General features: G+C 39.1%; 1 non-coding gene across 1 annotated transcript; it reads right to left on the bottom strand.

The window, feature by feature from the left end:
* Nucleotides 1-460: 460 nt before the first annotated feature.
* On the bottom strand, nt 461-624 carry LOC147345990 (U1 spliceosomal RNA). The gene has a single exon (XR_015154213.1). It is a non-coding gene; the product is annotated as a U1 spliceosomal RNA (small nuclear RNA).
* Between the last annotated feature and the right edge of the window lie 10263 nt (nt 625-10887).

Raw genomic sequence — 10887 nt, 5'->3', positions numbered from 1 at the left:
CATGAATTTGAGCAAACTCTGGGAGATAGTGGAGGAAAGAGGAGCCTGGCGTGCTACAATCCATGGGGTCACAGAGAGTCAGTTACAATTTAGCAGCTGAACAACAATAAAGTCTGGACTGATATACTGGAAAGTGAAAGTTAAAGTTGCTCAATCATGTCCGACTCTGCACCCCATGGCCTGTACAGTCCATGGAATTCTCCAGGCCAGAATACTGGAGTGGGTAACCTTTCCCTTCTCTAGGGGATCTTCCCAACCCAGGGATCAAACCCAGGTCTCCAGCACTGCAGGCGGATTCTTTACAAGCTGAGCCACCAGGGAAGCCCAAGAATACTGGAGTGGGTAGCCTATCCCTTCTTTAGCGGATCTTCCCAACTAAAGAATCAAACTGAGGTCTCCTATATTGCAGGTGGATTCTTTACCAACTGAGCTATCAGGGAAGCGCTTAAAAAAAATAAAAATAAAAAGAACTTGAATGCAGTCCCCCACTACCAGAAGTTATGCCATCAAGTTTCCCACATTTGCAGAAATCGCAGAGGTCAACACACCTGCAGTGCAATGACTAAGCCTCTCCCTGGGAGAACCACCTTCTTGATCATGGTACCTCCCCTGCCAGGTAAGTATATACTGGAAAACATGATAATTCAAGCTTTTTGTGAACCATCTGTGCTTACAGTAGTGGTTCATGCCTCCTATTTCTACTTGATTGAAGATGATGAAAAGCCTCTGCTTCACAAAATGGGACAGATTCCCACCCCGACCTTTAGAATATAACCCTTCCCCTCTCCTTTAGGTCACTAGAGTGAAGTCATAGAATGAACTGGCTAGAGAGAAGTGGTGCTGAGCCTGAAAAGGGAGGAAATAAACAGCTGAAAGTCCTAGCCAAAACCCCCGGGCAGAGATCTGATGGTATCTCTCAGACTGGATTATGAGAGTACTGAAACAAGAGAACCATTACTGAAGGCCAGATAAGAGTTTGTTGATACAAAGCATTCTCCCATACTAGAAGATTTAATTACCTGCAAAGGCCGTGGAACTGACATGACGCTGCTCTAACTCTTGAAATTTTGAAGAGAGCATTGGCCCTTTCTAAATGCAATAAAAATGCCAGAACTGCTGCTGAAAATGGTAGAAGAAGGCTCAAAAAACTCACATAAGTGAGGCCGGGAATCTCTCCAGATGGTCATGTTCAAAGGCAGAGGACACTGTCTGCCAGAATCACTGGAATGCATTAGTCCAAGGGCCACCTGCATGATCAAGAAGGGGCAGCTGTCATCTATAAGCCAGGACTGAGAGGAGGGGACAGTCTTACAGAACTGGGCTCACCGACAGCAAAGGAAGTCATCAGATCCCAAAATAACAGAGGCCCAGTGACAGCGTGTAACTATCAGAGGCAAGGTTTCACTGGTAATAGATTTGGAGATGGAAAATTTAGTTTAGAACGTTTATTTCTTTGCTAATTGTCTATTCGTTAGTGTATTATAAGATACTTTTACTGTCTTTAGTCACTAAGTCATGCCCAACTCTTTTGCTATCCCATGGACTGTAGCCCACTAGGCTCCTCTGTCCATGGGATTTTCCAGGCAAGAATAGTGGAATGGGTTGCCCTTTCCTTTTCCAGGGGATCATCCCCAATCAGGGACAGAACCTGTGTCTCCTGCATTGGCAGGCAGATTCTTTACCATCTTAGCCACTAGGGAAGCCCCTATTAGAACTGCCTTATGATCCAGCAATCCCACTGCTGGGCATACACACTGAGGAAACCAGAAGGGAAAGAGACACGTGTACCCCCAGTGTTCATCGCAGCACTGTTTATAATAGCCAGGACATGGAAGCAACCTAGATGCCCATCAGCAGATGAATGGATAAGAAAGCTGTGGTACATATACACAATGGAGTATTACTTAGCCATTAAAAAGAATACATTTGAATCAGTTCTAATGAGGTGGATGAAACTGGAGCCTATTATACAGAGTGAAGTAAGCCAGAAAGAAAAACACCAATACAGAATACTAACACATATATATGGAATTTAGAAAGATGGTAACAATAACCCTGTGTACGAGACAGCAAAAGAGACACTGATGTATAGATCAGTCTTATGGACTCTGTGGGAGAGGGAGAGGGTGGGGAGATTTGGGAGAATGGCATTGAAACATGTATAATATCAGGTATGAAACGAGTTGCCAGTCCAGGTTCGATGTACGATACTGGATGCTTGGAGCTGGTGCACTGGGACGACCCAGAGGGATGGTATGGGGAGGGAGGAGGGAGGAGGGTTCAGGATGGGGAACACAGGTATACCTGTGGCGGATTCATTTCGGTATTTGGCAAAACTAATACAATGTTGTGAAGTTTAAAAAAAAAAAAAAAACTTGGGGGCAGGGAATTGCCTGCTGCTGCTGCTAAGTCACTTCAGTCATGTCCAACTCTGTTAGACAGCAGCCCACCAGGCTCCCCTGTCCCTGGGATTCTCCAGGCAAGAACACTGGAGTGGGTTGCCATTTCCTTCTCCAGTGCATGAAAGTGAGAAGTGAAAGTGAAGTGGCTCAGTTGTGTCTGACTCTTCGTGCCTACCTCCTTCTTATCTTCTACCTTGCCTTCCTCCTTGTATATCTTCAAGTACAGAAAATATTTCTGGACTCATAAAAGACTTCCAACAAATATTTGGAAGTGAGGTTATTCTAAAAGAGTGAGAGTGAGGGGCTTGAATATAGGCAGCCCTGATGGTGGAGTCCTTGTGAGATTGTGAGAGACTCAGATTAGGAATTATCATAATATGTTTTGAAACATAACAGTTTCAAAAATTAAAAGTGGGTTTTTAAATTATAACCCTTAATAAAGTCATCTATCTCAACATTGAAGTGTTAAAACATTTACTTAGGTTTTTGGTAAGCTCTTTATTGAGAGGTATCACTCCCGAACAGAAAGCCAGAAGAAAATCTTTCTCCATGTTGCAAGCACAGCCATTGTGAGAAGGGAGGAGGGAGGTTATGATCATTTTTGTTCCAGTTAAGAAAATTAAGCCTTGAACAGTAGGAAGGAAAGTGTTGAGATAGCTGGATGCATTTCTTGGTGAAAAAATGTGGAGAAATTTAAACCAGTATTTTCAAAACTATATTTCTGAGAACATGTATTTTGTGAGTGATTAATGCATGTTCTGTGTTCAAAGGGTTTATAGCTGTATCTAAGGTCAAGAAAATCTTCCCTAGTATTCTGTGTGTTAGGGTCAAGATGAAAGCATACATATTAACTATTTGACTTTCACAAAATATTATAACATTCAAAAAAGGTTATATTTCCAGTGGGTGGCATAATGTCCCATGTCTCATAATTAGGGAAAAGAAAATCTAAGATTATGATTAAGAAGACTAAATATAAAATAACCTCATTGAACCTAGAGTTTTTATATTTTTTACTATCTTGTTTTAAATAATTTTGACGAGTTGGAGTGTTTAAGTATTTCTCATGTTTCCCAGCTTCTGTTCTAGCCACGTCAGAAAAATAGAAATCAACTGTTACATGGTTCCCCTTTGAAGGAGGTTGCACTTTAATAGTTTAGCAATAATTTTATGTGTATGTGATTAAGATGATCAAGAGCAGCATCATTTTGTAACATTTATTAGAATATATGTTCATTAAATCGTACCTACATTAAAAATGGTTTTTGGTCTACAGTGACCAGTAATTCAGTCACTGTTGTCACCTAGATATCAGTTTCTTGAAACTTTTGGCAGAGTATTTAAAGCAAATATAATTTTGTAGATGATCTCCATTCATGTCTGTAAAACATTCACAAATGTCATTTAAGCCCTTCCAGTAAGGTGGAAAATAAGTAAAAGTCATCAATTTAAAGAATTTACTTTTGGCAAATTCAGTCTCCCTGTTTGGTACTGTTTTATCAACCCACAGGTCTGGGAAATACATGGTTCCCCTCCCTTCACTCCTCAATAAATGTTCAGATTGTTCATTTCCATCAAGGTGTGCATTATAGAAAATAGTGTGATACATTGCCTTTTGTTGGGGATTTTCATTCATAATGGATTAACTTTTTAAGAGAATGATGGAATTTCTTTATGAATCAATGGGTGAGGAAGGGGGTTGAAGAGGGCCGCCTAGAGTCACATCATGTAAGCACTTTCTTTGATGTGTAAGTCAATCTTACCCCTCTTGGCATGTATTCTAAATTGATTTTCATTAACTTAAGTCTTGGGATTGAGTGGATTTTGCTGTGGGCCCTGCCTTATAAAGCACAGATCCACCTTAAACCTCTCAGAGTAGAAAATGTTATAGGGTAGCACTGCAGAGAACCCTGTAACTAGTAGCTAGGCAACCAGAAGCAACTGTAAGGAGAGAAAATTTAGAAAAGGCCAAGCCAGTGTTATCTACATAATATTTGGTATTAAGAGGTTAAAAATATTATCCTGTGTTTATTAGTAAAACTTGCTTTTGCTACTCAGTGTCTTTCACGTATACCTTTTACCTGAAATTTATTATATCAGTCTATCTTATATCAGGCTTATCTGGAGGCTCTTTTAGAGAATTCGCTTAGCTGCTTGGCTCAGGCTACCTTGCTAAGAACTATAAATTAGTCCATGTTAAGCACTATCATCCTGAGAGTGAAGCACTGAATGTAATAGGACCATGAACCATCTGGCTCTTGGTGAACAGTACAGTTAAGCTCCTGGGGGTGACAGAGGCTCATGGTATCCTGTTCATTAAAGTCAGCTGCATCGCCTGAGTTAAGGAGAAGGAGGTCCAGATAGTTAGAATCTAATACACTAGTGGGTACCATTTTCCTGAAAGTAAGACATCCATCCTACCTTTTAAGGTCACATGAGCTATATGCTAGTGTTTCATTTCGGGCTGTTTTGTTTGCTAGTAACATTCAACCAGTTCAAAATAGGGGGGATAGGAAAACCCAAGTATTGCCAAACCTGGGGAGAGGAATGCGGCTAGATATTTAAAACAATCAAACATTATTCTAATACCCTTGCCTTACTGTGTTTTGTTTGACTCATTCTTTCCTTTTCATCACAAATTCTTTTACTCTACTTCTTTAGTCAATGGCACCAGCCTATGACCAACTCCCTTCCTTTTTATCATATAAGCTAAATTTGAGTTCTTCAGTCCCTGTTGTGAAATTTCCAGTTAAGTACTCATACAGGACCATCTGGGATCTGGTGTTCATCTCTGAATCAATGAACTGTCACCATAGCATGAAGTCACAGAAGGTATGCAAGCTCCCACAAGAATCAGACTGCATGTGTATCTGTGTGAATGAAATTCCCATAGGCACATGTGAAGAAGGAAAAGAATTGGAGGAAAAGAATTGGCATCTGCTGTACTTCCCATCTCACAATATTCTTTAGATAAAGATGAGTCACCTCATTGTATTCTCTTTAAGAAAAGTGATACCTACCCCTGCCAGGGATATGTTATATAAAGAGTATGATAGCCTTACAAAGGAGTTCATTTTCATTTCCCCCATCAAGTTTAAAGTGACTCTATGGAGAGAAATATTTCCCTTCTCATTGAAAACAATGGAAAATAATAGTAGCCAACAGAACAAAGAAACACACAGGAAAGCAACTAAGAGGTGCAAGTCATATGCATTGATTCCTGCATTTACAATCAACTCCCATGAAGCCTACAGTTAGTGACAAGCAAAGTCTGTATTTCAGAGAAGACTGGACCCTAAGGAAGAAGACCAGAACTAATGAAGAAAGAAGAACATCCAGGTGGTTTAGAATGTAACCACATGATGGAACATTTTACTTTCTATTTTTAGCAAGAGGAGCTAGAAGTTGTTATAAAAACCATACAGTTCACTTTGTGTAAGTAGGCATAAAAATGCATATGGTTCTCAAAAGAGTGTGAGAGTGAAACTTTGTTTTGCAATACTCAGAACACAATTTGAAGACCCACTCTGCTGCTACTGCTAAGTCACTGCAGTCGTGTCTGACTCTGTGCGACCCCATAGATGGCAGCCCACCAGGCTCCGCCATTCCTGGGATTCTCCAGGCAAGCACACTGGAGTGGGTTGCCATTTCCTTCTCCAATGCATGAAAGTGAAAAGTGAAAGTGAAGTCGCTCAGTCGTTTCCGATTCTTAGCGACCCCATGGACTACAGCCTAGCAGGCTCCTCCGTCCATGGGATTTTCCAGGTAAGAGTACTGGAGTGGGGTGCCATTGCCTTCTCCTAGAGACCCACTCTAGGTACTATTTATTATTGATACCTAACCTGATCAACTGTAAAGTTTAAAATTCTGGTGCTTGTATAAATTAGGAAGAATTTTTCCTCCATTGCTGTGGTTTAAAGAACTTTATTTTTACTTGAGAACGCTACAATCTAGACTAAATTAGACAACCTTCCAGCTGGATTGTGAAGAGCGGCTAGAGAAAGCTTGCACACAGAAGAGTGATTTGGGATAAGTTTTAGATGGAATCATAAGGGATTTGATTTAGGTCATACCTGAATGGTCTATTGGTTTTCCCTCCTTTCGTCAATTTAAATCTGAATTTGGTAATAAGGAGTTCATGATCTGAGCCACAGTCAGCTCCTGGTCTTGATTTTGTTGACTGTACAGAGCTTCTCCATCTTTGGCTGCAAAGAACATAATCAATCTAATTTCGGTGTTGACCATCTGGTGATGTCCATGTGTAGAGTCTTCTCTTGTGTTGTTGGAAGAGGGTGTTTGATGCAAGGAGATCCAACCAGTCCATTCTGAAGGAGATCAGCCCTGGGATTTCTTTGGAAGGAATGATGCTGAAGCTAAAACTCCAGTACTTTGGCCACCTCATGCGAAGAGTTGACTCATTGGAAAAGACTCTGATGCTGGGAGGGATTGGGGGCAGGAGGAGAAGGGGACGACAGAGGATGAGATGGCTGGATGGCATCACTGACTCGATTTACGTGAGTCCCAGTGAACTCCAGGAGTTGGTGATGGACAGGGAGGCCTGGTGTGCTGCGATTCATGGGATGGCAAAGAGTCGGACACGACTGAGCGACTGAACTGAACTGAACTTAGATGGAATTCCCCTCCACCATGGCCCTGTGATCTCAATTATATAATTACAAGTATAATAATCTCAGACAAAGATAATTATACATGTTAGAAGTTTCTCTGAACCTCTGTGCTTTGGTTTTGCTAAAACTAGGTAGCTCGTAAAGGCCACAACAGTGTGTTGAGGTTATGGACAAATAATAACTTGCTCATGTTTTGTTCTACAAATTTCTTTAGAGTGGTCACTTGGTAAAACAGATACACATATCTAAGTGCACACAATGACATAGACACAGCATTCCAACATTGAAGGTGAATTAATCATTTGCCCAAAGGTTATAAGTTATGTTTGAAAAAAAAAATTTCCCACATAATCTGGGGTACCAATGTTCAGCTTCCATTTAAGTCACCAATATTCAAATGATGTTGCTCTACCTCCCCTCTTTAGAGGGTTTGCCTAAAATACTTTCCCCACGTTCACTTAGCTTGTCACCAAGACAAACACGTGTGTCATCCAACTGAACACTAAAACATATGATAACACTTATATAACAACAACAATAGACATATATATGTCAAGGAAGAATAAATAAAATTTTATTTCTTTTGTATTCAAGTAGGGTGGGCGTAAATTAACAAAACTAATCTCATTGACTTTTACCTTTAATTTCACTGCATCCTTTGTCATCCTTGTACCTGTATGTCAGTTTCTCCCACAATGCCTGTCTATGCTTTAACTATCCCATCACGAGCTATTCTGGTTAAAGATTTTGTAATGTATTTTGGCTGCTATGAGTCTGGGTCAAATCTGTTTCCAGAGAATGTGACTAAAAGCATTCCAGGTCTAGGTTACTTTGGTTCCTAAAGGTGGGGCATCTTCTGTGTCTCACACTGTTCACTCTTTCGATGTTAGACACAAACTTCTCCTCACAGGCATTTGAAGTCCAATTGTGGGTCTATTTTAATACCTTATAGTCACATGTGTTTCCCTTTCTTCATTCACTCCTCAGGAGAAATGTCTTAGAGAGGTTATTCTATCTTCTCCTTCATCTGTCTTCCTTGTCTCTCATGCCCTAAATATTCCAGAAATCCAGAGAACTTCCTCTATCATCTTCTTTCCTGTGTGTTCCTGGTGGCATTATTTGTTATTCTGCCTGACCTATTGGGTCAACAGAACTTGGAACTTGTTTCTCTTAAAACAAAAGAACGTGCATTTTTCAATATACATTCTTAATCTACATTATTATCATGGTGAGTTTTCCCTACAAAGGCCCAGACTTTCAATCTGAGAGTTTCCTGTTTCATTCTCAAGAAGGTTTTATTGAAAATTTAGATATCTAAGCGATAATGACCTTTGTGTAAAGGACAATTTCAGGTTAAGATAATTTAGACTACGATTATGATTGCCTTTAAGATACAAAGATTCTGCTTATTGCTAAGGGAAGCAATAATACTTCAAAATCGTACTCTGTAGTTACTTTATGAATCAAACTATAAAATGCTCAGATTGTAGCTGCCATTCTTTGAACTCTAGCTTTTTTCTTCCACTTAAAATAGATTTGGTTTGCTTTTTCTTAGGTTGGCACTCTGGCAGAATCTTGCATTAGAAACAGCCATCTCTATGGAGATATAGATTATAGTTCAAGTTAAAATATGTTTGCTGTTGACATGCTTTTGGCTTAAATTGGTGGCACATTTAGTGGAAGTTTAGTGTTACAGAAGTTTCTTAAGATGATTTTGACAAGAGAAAAATGGTGCCATAAATATGATTAGAAAGAAACATTTTTTCAAGCATTAATGTATTTCAGTTCTTGACTACCAAGGTAAAAGAATGGGGAATTCTGGAATACTGGTTGTTAAGTTTTACACAATCGCTGGACCTCTCTGCAGATATAAATCAAGACGGGACTCACATAGAGTGTGAAGAATTTTATATTGAATCTAAGAACGATTTTGGTTATGTGGAAGATCCCTGAAAGGAAAATATTAGTTTTAAAAAACTCCAGAGCATGTTGGCTCTTCAAAATAAAGAATTTTTATGTTAAACTTCCTGAATATTCCTACCAACTAGAAACAGATGAAGATGTGCTATCTGGGGAGAAATTTTTACAAATGTCTTATCTTAAGGATATCTGATAACTGTGGTGTTAGAGAAGACTCTTGACAGACCCTTGGACAGCAGGGAGATCAAACTAGTCAATCCTTAAGTAAATCAACCCTGAATATTCATTGGAAGGACTGATGCTGAAGCTGAAGCTCCAATACTTTGGCCACCTGATGCAAAGAGCCAACTCATCAGAAAAGCCCCTGACGCTGGGAAAGATTGAGAGCAAGAGGAGAAAAGAACAGCAGAGGATGAGATGGTTGGATGGCATCACCGACTCAATGGACATGAGTTTGAGCAAACTCCAGGAGATAGTGAAGGACAGGGAAGCTTGATGCATTTCAGTCCAGGGGATCACAGAGAGTCAGACACAGCTTAGCGACTGAACAACAATAACAACAAGGATATCTGTGAACAAGAGCTATCCCATGCCAGTTAACTGTGGAGAGATCTCTTCCAAGACTGTTCTAACATTAATGAGCCCACACTAAATAAATCTGTGTCCTGCAACTATCATTTTCATGTGTTCTGCAACTATCACTAGAAGCTTTACTGGGGTATTTGGGAAGCTTGGGTATTTGGAAGAAAAAAAAATTTTTCTTTCTTCAGCGTCTTAAAAATTATATATTTCATCATCATAAATTACTTTCATCTTTGTCTCTGGTTTGTCTAAATGAAATGGACATTTGGGAGGCAATGATTTTCCTGCTCAAATAGAAATAGCCTGATTACTTGACTAGTGTTTTAAAAAGAATTCAAGTATCAGACAGAATAGCCTCTAGGTTATCATCAAAACCTGATATCCTGTTATTATATAATTGAGGCCACAAGGTTGTCAATATCAAACACAATCATTGCTTCCTGAAATTTTCAACCTGAAACTAAAGCCAGAATTTTAAGTCACAAAGACATCCCTGAAGCACTTGGGGAGTTTTCAGAGCTGTGTCAGGGGATTTAAGAAGCATTGCTTCCATTAATCTTGCTGAAAGTCTCACGACTAAATTCCTATGCATTGCTTTTTAAGATTTGCTCAAAAATGTCTCAGCATACAAAGTATGGACAAATTCATTACAGCTCTTACTTTACATTATTCTGAAATCATTTCTAAGTAATTCAGCACTGACTCTCCTCTTTTATAAAAGATCATAAAATACATTTTGCCTACTTGAAATAATTACTTTTTAATTATATGAACTTTCACAAAGAGTGAAAACTAGTTTTTACATTGAGCATGACTGAAAGAAAAAAAATAGTGGTAAAAGTTGAAAGAAATTATGGCAGCTTTTTTGTTGTTGTTTGTTTTGTTTTGTTACAAAAATGATAGAAGCTTAGAGTTTTTTATTGCTTAGAATAGATAGGCAGATAGATCGATCGATCACATATTGCAAATACCAAGTTCAATGAGACAGAGAGTAGTTCATGGTCTAGTTGATGAGACAGGGAGATGGAAACATAAAGGCTACTGAAGACATGCAACAAAAAAGAGGAACCTTAAGAATTATATAGGAATTTGAAGCATAGAGTTATCTGAGGTTTAGGATTATAGCATTAGATGGGTGGTGATATTCAGTTAGTCGTGTCCAACTCTTTGTTAGGTAGTGTAGGACATAAAATAAAAATGTTACAAAGTCAGTTTTAAAGAGTTTTGTAATGCAGTGGTATGCATTTCCTTTTATAGGGAATATATAACCAAAAATTGAGGGAGAATTAGGTGATCTCATAAATGAGTTCACATAAGTAAACAAAGAGGCAGAGAGATAAGTAAGGAGGCTATGC

This window comes from Bos grunniens, chromosome 24 (genome assembly GCF_055505025.1).
Source record: "Bos grunniens cultivar Pamir isolate PY7600 chromosome 24, Bosgru_T2T1.0, whole genome shotgun sequence".
Taxonomy (NCBI): domain Eukaryota; kingdom Metazoa; phylum Chordata; class Mammalia; order Artiodactyla; family Bovidae; genus Bos; species Bos grunniens.
The sequence above is the reverse complement of the archived record's forward strand: the minus strand, read 5'-3'. Positions and strand labels throughout refer to the sequence as shown.